Source organism: Tachypleus tridentatus, chromosome 7 (genome assembly GCF_004210375.1).
Source record: "Tachypleus tridentatus isolate NWPU-2018 chromosome 7, ASM421037v1, whole genome shotgun sequence".
NCBI classification, from domain to species: Eukaryota; Metazoa; Arthropoda; class Merostomata; order Xiphosura; family Limulidae; genus Tachypleus; species Tachypleus tridentatus.
In genome coordinates, this window is record NC_134831.1 from 149,802,245 (window position 1) to 149,815,187 (window position 12,943).

Sequence of the window (12,943 nt, forward strand, 5' to 3'; positions counted from 1 at the left end):
GTAAAACATTATCTCTCTCTATATATACTACATAAATACTTCGATATGAAGATTAGGAAATTCAGTTAGTTGTCTAACTTTACCCTACGTTAATAGTTCCACAAGAACAATCGCACCACAAACTCAGAAGTTAATATTTGAATTGATTTCGAAGTTAATTCTGTGTCTTTAATTTTACCAGCACATCTTAAAAAGTAAATCTAAAACGTATTATTATATCTTACTTCAATTTTGTTTTGTCTTAAAAAGTAGTTATATCACAGTAAAAAGAAATAGGTGTATCATAATCAATAAATTAATGTTAGAAATGTTTTAAAGCTTGGTTTCAAGTGACAGAAACAGATCATACTCTATTTCCTGTAATTAGTTTACAGTATGTCTGTGGAATTACAACGCTAGAATCCGGGTTTCGATGCCCGTGGTGGACAGAGCACAGATAGACCATTATGTAGCTTTGTGCTTAATTACAAATAACAAACAACAATATTTATAGTAATTCGAACAAGATAAATATAAACCGTGCAGTTAGTTTTTAGAAATGCTCTTGTAGTGTTTTATTTTTCATAGTTCTATAAAATCAAGTGTAACATTGAGCACAGAAATTAGGATTACGTGGTTCCGACAACGCACCTTTACTTCCGTATTCAATAACGTACGTCACAACGTTTTCATACACCTCTTTCTGTTTTAAACTGTTGTATCTGTAACAGGATACAATCCATCAGTTTACGTTTATTGAGAGTTAAATTAAAGAATTCTTGTTTTTGTAGATACTTGGCTGGACTATCTGATTCAATATCAAAAACACAACAACCTCATGGTTATTTTATAGTTGTTGCTGTTGTTTGCGTTATAAATTTTATTTAAATTATAAAACCTGTATTATAATTTGTATATAATTTTAAAACACATAATCTGCTTGTAAATTTCATGGGATGTTCGAAAACTAAAATGGAAATAGAAATTGGTTAAATAACCAACTCTACTTCGGTAATGTTATTTTCGCTTATTGTTGGATATACACTAACATTGTATATGCTACGTAATAATATTATTATTAAACTAGGAGGTTTCTCAAAAGAAACTGTATGACTTCGACTTTACTAGATCTTATGAAATGTCGTTAGATGGCAAATGTGTCAAATAGACTGCATCGTTTTAATACCAAGCTTGTTAATGTCAATATCCATATGCTACCGTTACCTATATATGTTAAACATAGAAGTGTATATAAGCATGTTATATAATGTTTGTATTTCGATAAACCTTGATATGTGTCTCAGCACTAAACAAGTCGTATCCTATAGGCCTTTTCAATTATATAAAGCACTGAACAAATATTTTCTTCAATGTTATCTGCGTATGCAGGAACCAGGTCATAAATCAGTTAAGTTATCAGTATCTAATTTGAGGATATTTTCACGAAGATTTTACGTGCTACACAAGTACACAATAAAAGTTATTTCCACTATTTAGGAGTTCATTATAATTTCACATTATCTTTTTGACATTTTTTTCCACTTTAAAATACATTGTTTCATTTTTTGGTTTTGATTTTTCCAGAAATCACCCAGTAACTTTTTATACCCTTGAGTGTTTTTTTAATACTGAAGCACTTCCCATGTCAATTGTTTTTTTACTGGAGGCACATTATTATATTGTAGTTTTGCATTTTATTAAAATTCGTTTTATCTCCATTAAACTTTAAATCTTTTCTTCAAAATTCTGACAAGAATTTTAACATTAGCGGATATTTTATGGGATTTGCCCGAAAGTGTCTCTAATATTTTTAACAAATTGTTATTTGTACATTATTCAATGTTTCATATTTGATGTTATAAGTAAAGTACAACTCTGAAAGCTTTAAATAAATTGTAAAGGTAAATAAAGGAGTTTCAGTTGTAGCATATTGACTTTCATAATAGTTATTTTTTAAGATCGTTACTTGTTTTCCACTGTATTTATTTAATCATTAAATACTTGTTTTGTTTTATGAGAAGTCTGCAGCTATCCAATTTACTTATTAATAATTTCTTAAAAAAATGGCAGAAATAGAACATTAATAAACTGAAGTTTATCTATATAAACTATTCATAAAATCAAGATCTACCGAAATGTTATTTACTTCAATATTTATCGACTTTAAATCAAAAGCTGCTTCACGGTTAATTTCTCAGGTAAAAACTAAACTCGTCAAATTAGAAGCTTCTAAACATTATTTTGTCTAATATAAAATATATTTATGATTTTAAAAGCTACTATGTAAATACTTATCTTACAAGAAATGTTAAAATTATTATGGAATAACTTGTTTCTTAAAAAAATATAGATTATAAAAAGCTAATAAACATTTCTCCGCTAGGTAGATAAAATAAAGAGCAAAGAAACATTTTTTTAGTTAAATTGTACATAACAGATCTTGTGGTGTGAGCACCTTTTACGAGCTAGCAAAACATGATTATATTAATATTTGCCATAACATATTAGTAATAGCCTTAGTATATTTTTAAAACATTACATTCTTTATCTGATTCGTAAGAGACTTTAATGGCTTAGAAGTGTGTATAATAATAGTAATTCAACCACATTATGTTCGCTATATCCATTGCCAACGACTCGGTTCGTCTGATCCAAAACTATTTAGGCTGGGATACAGCAAAACTGGTAGTAATCTGAACACTACAGGGTGGCCTGTAAGTCCCTACCCATCCATATGTTATTATGTTATATTCAATTGCGCATGTATTATAAATTTGTCTCTTTTTTTAGGTGATATATGGCCGATGTAAGCCCATTTACACTTGAAAAGCGTATTGTGACAAATACGTGGGTACATGAAAGCAAGAATACTGGTGACACTGGATACAATAACGGATACACTGGATACATAAGATATATGGATGGGTAGGGACTTACGGGCCACCCTGTATATAAACCATTTGTTATAACAACAACCGTTACGGTGTGACTGTCTTTTACAAAGGACTAACTAAAGAAAGTAGTGTTTAAAAAATATATAATGAGCCTAATACTGATGTCTGATGACAAATATAATTATAATTATATTTTGACAGTTGTAAAAGGTGCTGTAGCCCGCCTGAAGAGTTCTGGGAAATACATTGTTGGTAATAGATATAACAAACATAGTATGGTTGGAGTATTATTGTTATAATACATTCACTCCTTTAACTCTTCAAACTTCGTAGAGAATGAAACAAGATTTGTAATGTTCGGGAAAAAAATAAACCTAATACTTATAACAAGTATAAAATTTTACTGAGATTGATATCACTAATTATAAAAGGCTTATTCCCTTTTTACTCTGTCAAGAATGCTATGACGTTTCCTTTTTTTTGTAACGGTCAACAATATACATCGTCGCTTAGTAATAAAACAATAACCTGATTGTTCTTAGTCCAACTGTGATGTCTATGTTGAGTGCTCAACATTCATATTGATTTGTTAGAATATTTTATAATTATTTATTTTTATAACTTCGATTATATAAGAGCAAAATAGTTAAATTCAGAAGATTTAAGACATTGAGTTGTACCCAACAACAAAATAAAATTTACTGGGTAATATTTTAGCTAACCTTTATATTATGTTTATCTATTAAACAGGACTACAAATACGTCTGCTATTATTGACATCATAAAGCCAATGTTTAGAAAGTTTTAAATGGTGAATAAATGTTAAATAACAAATATTTTTTTGGTGTTTCCACACATATATTATCTATTGGCCTTAAAACAAAAGAAAATTAAAGGTTTATTACAATCAAATATCTTTTATCCAATCGAAAAAGTCGAAAATTTGTGTCGGAATGTCCGCACTATATTTTCTACTTCTTTATCTAGAATACAGTGGAAAAGGCTCACAATTGCTATTTAAGTCTCATTCAAAGTGCAACGTACTTTTTTTTACGATAACACTTCATTTTTCTGTGTAGGTTTTACTAAAAATGTGCTGATTAAAGAATTACTTCAAAACTGATATAATATTAGTGCATTTTCGAGATACAGACAAATTCATTTTAGTTAAATTTTATAATTTATGTTCATCATTCGCCTATAGCTTCCAGTCGTTTTGACGGCTTTTTATACCTGTCTTAATACAAAATTGCATGAAACAAGAATTATTTACACCATGTACACTTTTTCTCACAGTTTTAATTGACGACTAATATAATTCTCAGAAAATAAAAATATACAAGTGTAATTTTAAAAATTTAAAATAATACAAGTTATGAATGGCCAGTCATTCTTTTCTAAATATAAAACTTTGGGCATTATCACTGGTATTTTTCTTGTTCATATTAATTCAATTTATTATTTTCGTTGATTTTCAAATTACTTAAAATATGTGTAATATTCTGACAAATCTCCATTAGAGCAGATAATATTTACACAGATTAAATTTTAGATTAAATTTGAAATGTTGTTATTGATAAATCTGTTATAAGTTATGAATGGTATTTCGTACGAAGACACAACAGTGAAACCACCGGACGCAGCGTAACTGAATTACTGTGAAATTGACAAGCTTACTGAAAGACTGGAGCTATTTTCTCGAGGTACATTTCTAACCAGAGGACCAATGCGAGCGACAGTAATGTGTATGGAGTGTATTATTCAGTACCAAACGTTTAAGCAAACATTAATCACACCTTCAGTCATGTACGTGGAATCATCTTACAATGTACTGAGGGGGTGGCACACACGAATACTTAACCGAAGTCCATGATGAACTTCGAGTCCAGGTGATTGAAGCAAATGCTGGAAGACTGTCGTCCTTCTACACTATATCGATTATGAAAATCAGCAGGGAGGATCGGTTTGCTTTGGATATGACAGTTTTACAGCAGAAATATTTGCAATTTAAACTACAAGGCGGGGCTAATGTCATGATATACTGTTGTTGGATAGAGCATGGTCGGACATGTCACATGTATTATAACTGTGTGGTGAGGCTTCAAAACAATTACTTTAATAAAGCTTACTCAATCTCTGTATTGCCGTAAAGATCTCTAGAAAACTAAAGTATATTTGACATGTTTTACCTTGAAATAATTTTATTAAAGCGGTTATACATAAAACTACCTTAGATTATGTTTCTTTTCATTTTCACATGCATAAAATTAAAATCTGCCATATAATTAATTGTTTACATGATAAACATTTATATAAGGCGAAGAGTCATTTGATAAAATGCAATCTTAGTATGAAAATACACATGATATGGATCAACCAGAGAAATTTTTATCCATACATAAAATTTGTCGTAATATTAAAGGTTTTTATGTTTTTAGAGTATAGTTACACAAAGTAAAGAGTTTCAACCCCACCACTGAGCATTCTTGTCCTTTTTTGGCTGTTAGAGCGTTGTAATGTTACAGTCAGTCCCACTTGTCATTAATGAAAGAGTAACCCAAAAGTTGGCGGTTTTGGCTAGATACTTTACCTATAATCCATATCTTCAAACTTAGGGATGTGGCGAAATAAGAAAAACAAACAAACATGAAGCGAGAAACTTAATTTGCTTTATACATACGCCATCTTACCATATAAACTACTATAATTTGAAATCAGAAATTTAGTGTTTTTTCTGTTTATTAAAATTGTCTTCTATGGGAACTAGATAAACTAGATTTTTCTTGTCTGCAAAATAAAAATCATAATGTTGCTTCGTTTCTTAGCCCAATTTTGATTTTTAAATAAATATATAATTTTTAGTATGCCCAATTTAATTATATTCTATCTTTGCAAAAATAAAGTTTACTTTTTTTTGCATACAGTAATTTATTTTTCTCCTTAAAAATTTGAAATTCTCTTTTAACGCTGTTAAGTTTAGATATATCCGTTTTCCCAAACTTTTTTTTTTGGAAAGATACAAGTTTCTCGCAGCACGTTTCTTTTGTTTTCTTTTCAAATTAAAGAATGTTAATTCAACAACGTACCAGTTCAATATAGTGGTATATCTACAGACTTATATTACTAGAAACCAGATTTGTATACTAGCGGTAGGCAAAGTAGAAATAATCCTTTCTTTAGCTTTGTGCTTAATAACAAACAACAACTACAATTGTTTCAAAATGATAAAAATAATAACACAGTAAAATAATTGGTTTGAATTTCGCGCACAGCTACGCGAAAGCTGTCTGTTTTAGCCGTCCATAATTTTGCAGTGTAAGACTATAGAAAAGGCAACTAGTCATCACTACCAACCGCCGACTCTTGGGCTACTTTTTTACCAACGAATAGTGGGATTTATCGTACATTACAACGCCCCCACAGTTAAAATGACGAATATGTTTAGTTTGACAGGGATTCGAATCCGCGACCCTCAGATTAGGAGCCAAGCTTATTAACTACCTGTCATGCCGGGGCCGGTAAAATAAAAGAAAGAAACAGTGTTTTTAGTTTGTTTTCTGAATGATAAGAAGAAAAATGAGCAGGCCACAAGTCAGAACGTGGTTTGTTAAAAAAATCTATAAATGGCAAGCTTTTATTTTCACAATTTCTGTTTTTAGCGCAAACTGCACAATGAGCTATTTTTGCTTTATTCACCGCAGAAATTGATCGCCAGATTTTAGCACTCTAAGTTCGTGATCTTACCGCTGACATTCTGGGAAATATCTTTATAATTCGTTTAATCAAAAAAGAAATCAATTCTGCCAAAGCTGGTACTGAGTCTAGGTACAACAGGAGAAAAATTGACGTAAGGCAAGCAGGCAGACCGTCGTAGTAATAAATATCAAATCTTTCAAAAGTGTGAAAATTGTCCAAAAGGACATTACAGAGTTAAAGCATCCCTTGGAAGCTGTCCCCCGCAGTAGCATCGTGAGAAAAGTGAAATAGAGACTCATCGGTCACAAAGCGTGTGGCTTTTGAATATAGAATAGCTAGTTAAAATGTAGGAACACTGACAAGAAGGAGTGCAGAACTTGCAGATGTCCAGAAAAGGATGGGAGTACAAATATCACGTAGACAAGAGATGAGGTGGAAAGGAAGTAAGGCACTGGAAATTAGAGAAAGTTATAAATTCATATTTTTCAGAAGACTACAAATACAGTATGAGATAGAAGCTATAATGAGTACAGAAATCAAAGAGAAAATAGCAGAAGTGAATATATTAAGCCATTGCAGTAAAGCTAGAAGCAGAATGTGGAATACTGAATGCATTATAAGGTTATGTTCCACAAGTTGGAGGCAGTGAACGGGAAAAAGAAGAGCAAACCTAGCTGCAGAAGATACCCAGACAATTTAATTACAGCTGGAGAGGATGTAACTGGTTACATTGAACAAGAGAGAGGTGGCTATGAGAGTTATTGCAGACGCCGTGACTACGGATTAAGAAATAATAAAGGCAAGGAGAACCTGTAGATGTGTCAGGCACATGACTTGACCTAGGATAACACATTTAGAAAAAGAGAGAGAACATCTTATAACATACGGAAATAGAAATGTTAAGAGTCAAATAGATCACCTATTGGTAGGGAGAAAGGAAATGAAAAGAGTGGAGAATTGAAAAGTTATACCAAGTGAAAGTCTCACTACATAAGGTTTTGTTGGTGAATTATGAAATGAAAACCACAGAAAGAATGGTGGTAAGATGGTGGAAGCTTAGAGAACAAAATGTATCAAAGAAGTTCACTGATCGGATGGTGATGGCAGGCAGATTGAATGGGATAAAAACGTAAATGAGATACAGGAGAAGTTGTCAAAATGCGTACTATATGTGACCATCAAAGGAAAAACTATAGTCAGGGAGAAACGTGGTGGTGGAATAAGGTAGTGTATATCAGTGTGAAAGAAAAGAAAGTAAAACTTAAGGAGCAGTGAATCAATGAAAAGGAGGACTTGCAGTCATGCATAATATCTACGAAAGAGACAAAGAAGGCAGAAGTTATTTTCAAAGAGTATGCAGAGCTACATGAGAAGCTGGAGAGAATAGAGGGTGAAAAGTTCGTATAGTTAAAAGTCAAGGAAAGGAGAGCAAGGAATATGGGTGAAGTTTGTTGAGGACAGTAATGGCAAAGTGACTGCAGATGTGATGTGTATCCAAAATAGTTGGGGAATGCATTTCAGGCACCTATTAAATGAATGAGGCAAACCAAGAAAAAGCACGAAAATCAAGAGAATAGTGAAAGGTGTAACAGTGAAAAAAGGAAAGAGAGAAAATCTCTACCTCTAATTTCTATACATTGCATACTAAAATATTTACCGTAATTAAACATATGTTATTGTTTGTGTTAGCAAATTTAAAAAATTCTACTATAAATAATTCTAGTTTTGTGTATTACTAGATGTTTATCAGCTATGTACGTCTAATATGTCCTATACATTTTTGTCACTCATCAAGCGCCGCAAGTTAATGAAGAATTCCACTGTTTCAAGAAGTACTGTTGTAAAAAAAGGAAAGATACTTATTGGACCGCATATAGTTTGTGGATCTCAGCTACTATTTTATTAATGGACTAAATCGGGACAAAACGAAAAGTAGCTGAAAAGGCTCCACCATTCAGTATGAAAATGAACTATAAGTTGAGACGAGTTAATTCACTAATACAGCAGAGATTCATGAATTATATGAAGTCAATTTTTTTGCAACAATACTTATTGAAATACAGGATTTCTAGAATAATCCAAAAAAAAAATCCATCACTGATTGATTGATTATTTGTAATTAAGCATAAATCTACATAAAAGGCTTTCAATGCTCTGCACACTACGGGTAGTGAAAGTCGGTTTCTAACGATGTGAGTCCGCAAACATACCTCTGTGCTACTGGAGGGTAAATTCCGTCACAGAAATCGAAATCTTGAACTGATTTTCATATTGACTGGTGGAACTGCTCGGTTACTTGTCATTATACTCCAGAGTTTTACGACAACTTGTGTTCTGTAAAACTGAGCAACGTTTATATTACTATTCCGAAATCTCTTTGTGCAAAATTTAGTTAAACAAATGAAACCAAATTTTTTTAATGTGTTTGAGTAAAATGTATCAATATTTCCTTCACTGGAGCTGCACACTGTCTAAACATCTTCCAAAATTTTAAAGTTCCAGTGTAATTAACCTTAATTCTAGTTTGTAACAGCCTTAAAAACTGTTTTTCAAGTTAAATTAGCTTCGTATAATGTTTGTTACCATAAACACTAATAATTTTTTCTACTCTGTTCTAATTTTAAAGTTGTTCTCCTTCCTGAGAATAGGCTGTTTAAAGTTATATTGGTTTTTGTTTGAGCCCAGTATATAGCAGAGAATACAACGTCTGTGTATACAGATAAAAAACAACTTAATGTAGCAAGTTGTAGGTAAAAATACGATTACTGATTTAGGTATGTAGATTCATAAAATATTTTACTAAAATTCATCATTTTTTATTCATGTGTCGAATAAAAATATATATTCTTCCGTTTTTGCTTCAAGTAGCTTTGTTCACTTTTTACATCTGAATTACATTCCAATAGTTTTTGCACATTAAACTATTTTCCAACGTATCTCGCCAGACGGTAACAAAAACACGTCTTAGAAGAAAAAAATATTAATGTACTGTGGCTGTTTTAGAAATGAAATAACATTTTCCTCTGAGCTTTAGCTTTGATTTATCGGATTAAAAAGCAGACTGTTTTTTTAAGTTTTTATCAAATAATTTAAATTCCTAGTGAGTAAAAACTCTTTTCAGTTCTAAGATAATTATATTGTTTCTTTTTCAAAGAACTTTTAATCAATGTCATGATTAAATTCTGCCACGAATAAAACTTTTCTGAAGAATATAAATGCGAAAAAATTGAACACCGTTTTTCTGTACTTTATAATTAGATCAGAAACATACAAATTTTAGTAGAAAAATTCAAATTCAGTAGGTTTTGGCCCAGCATGACCAGGTGGGATAAGGCGTTCGACTCGTAATCCGAGAGTCGCGGGTTTGAATTGCTGTTGAACCAAACATGCTCGCCCTTTCAGCCGTGGGGGAGTTATAATGTGACAGTCAATCCCACTATTCGTTGGTAAAAGAGTAGCCCAAGAGTTGGCGGTTATGACTAGCTGCCTTCTCTCTAGTCTTACACTGCTAAATTAGGGACGGCTAGCGCAGATATCCCTCATGTAGCTTTGCGCGAAATTCAAAAACAATCAAAACAGTAGGTTTTTAATTATATGTTTAATGTGAAATTTTGTTTAACGTTCTCTCACCTCAAATCGTTTATCTACAAACTACTTGTAAATTAATATTTTATTATTGCCAGTAATGCTTTAGATGACGTTTGATTATAAGTGTATAACAACTTTTAAAACATAGTTTTGATATCCTTTATTATTTTTCTCACAACTATATTTTGTTTTTAATCCCATGTACTTTTTTCGTGCACGAATATTTTTGAATAAACAAGTTAAAATCAAATTCTAAAAACTACCCTAAAGATACAAAAGTCGAGAAAGCCAGGATATTCATTGCATGAGATATTTCCATACAGTTTTGAAAATAAAAATTGAAATATTTGAGTCTCATACATGAGGCCTTTCGTTATCACAATGACGTTAGCAGCTGATGATGGCACGAGAATATTGTTTTCTGTGACGAGCACGTTCAGCTCGTTCTTGAGCCTCCGGCATTTCATAACAAAAGCTGAAATATTGAAGAAAAATAAAATATTTTTTAAGTATGATGACTCAGTAATATTTAATAAGATAAAATTATATAAAAATAATTAATATCCATGAAGCCAGCAGTGAAGAAAGTTGGTGCGACATTAAATAAAAGTTCTATAGACACCAGAAGTATCTTTCCTTAACCTTTTATTATTTTTTAAATTTAATTCTAAAGTGTCGTCATGCTCAGTGCAGTGTATCTTGTATATTTGCAAATATTATCTACATTATTTGAAGATCTATCACAATGATCTCATTTGGGAAGTCTGGTATACGGTGGTTATGTTTATGAAATGTATCGCTTAGAAGCAACAACTGATAATAAGTTTGGTTTGGAGTTCGCACAAAGTTACTCGAGGGCTATCTGCAATAGCCGTCCCTAATTTAGCACCCACCGCCAACTCTTGGGCTACTCTTTTATCAACGAATAGTGAGATTGACTGTAACATTATAACGCCCCACGTCTGAAAGGGCGAACATGTTTGGTGTGATGGGGAATCGAACCCGCGACCCTCAGATTACGAGTCGCGTGCTTTAACCACCTGCCATGCCGGACTCGTATAGATCGAATTGGAAAAATAAAGAAAAAAACAAACGAGTACACACACACACAAAGCATTTGTTCAGCTTACTTAAATAATAAATTACTGAAAACACGCATAAAACTGCAAGCCTAATCTCCTCTTCTTATAACACTTGATAACCGATATTACGTATTTATTTTATATTTCAACATCTGCCTCGACTATGTTATACCCTTGTACTACATACATTATTAAAACTAATCACAACATTTTCGTTTTATTTTTAAGTGATTTCTATCCACCTTACAAAGAGCTTCGAAAAATATTACAGTTTTCAAAACAGTTAAGAAATAATCAGAGTATTCTGTATAATGATTTCATGGGAAAGCCAAACTACCTTATTAAATAATGTTACTGACAATCCATTATTAAATTTTATACAAACAAGCTGTCAGATGATCATTCTTGCGATTTGATATGTGCAGCTATGTTACTGGAGTTCATTTTTAAAACGTACAATCGACTGTACATTCTATGCGTTGCAGCCTAACATCTTAGCAGGAAACATGCATTATTAAGGTTCACAGTTCTCGTGAACTAATGAAAATCGCACATCCATGTGCTGTACTGTAAAAGAGTAAATCAATGAGATGTTCAACCAGAGAAGCTCCTACATCAGAGTTGCTTCGATTTCAGCAACACTGCTTGCAAGTAAATCATGTGTTGTCAACAGTCTTTAGAGTATAAGTGTATGTTCAATTACAGTACAATCTGTTGAGTTCGCTACCCAGTCCATTTCCTTGAAACTTTCTATTACCGGGAAATTGCTACTCCGTTAATGCTTTGCCATCCATTAGAAGAAAGTTCTGACTAACTGCATATCCATATGTTGTAAGACAGCCCTTCTCTATTGTAGGAAATTGATTATACCATATTTTAGCTCATGACGTTTAAAGCAGTCATCAGTTGTGAGCCTTTGAGCCTCTGTTTGGTTGGTTGGTTGGTTGGTCGGGGAAGTTAAGAATAAAGCTGCACAACTGGTTATCTGTGCTCTGCTTTCACGGGTATCGAAATCCGGTAACTAGCGGTGTGAGACCGCATACATAATGCTGTACCAAAGAGGGGCGAAGTGGGTCTTTCTCACCCTTGTATGCCATCCTACCATATGCATGTCATCCCTCAGTAAAATTGTAGTTGGATCAGGTCTAAACGCTCTCCAAATGGATACATGGCTGTTGTTTGATCAAGACCCGTTTTCTTGACATCACTAAGAGCAGTCTGCAATGGGTTAAACATTACTCGTCATCTCACATAAAGATCTACTTTATAAAGTCCGTTTCTAATTAGATCATTTTCTGTATTATCGTCCATTTGCCGCTTGAATTATGTTGGTCCAGTTAGGAAATAGAAGATACCTGGTTGTATCAAACCCGTATAGTAAAAAAGTGGTCATTTTACAGGATTGTCTTCAAGGGATTCTGGTCAGTTGTATAAGTAAATATCCTAAAAGTAAGCCCACATCCTTTTATCCACACTTTTGAGATTTGTATCCATTCCGCAGTAACTTGTGTCTTCTTTTTTTTGGACAACTTATTGCTCTTCACAACATAAAAGTATCCAAGTGTTCTTTTTTGGTTGTCTTGGAATGCTTCGTGATCATTTTTGGTCCTTTTAACACTGATTTGTTTTTCGCTGTCTCTTCCTCATTCCTAAAAACAATTAAAATGTGCATATCAGATCAATAATTGTCTACCTGTCATTTAG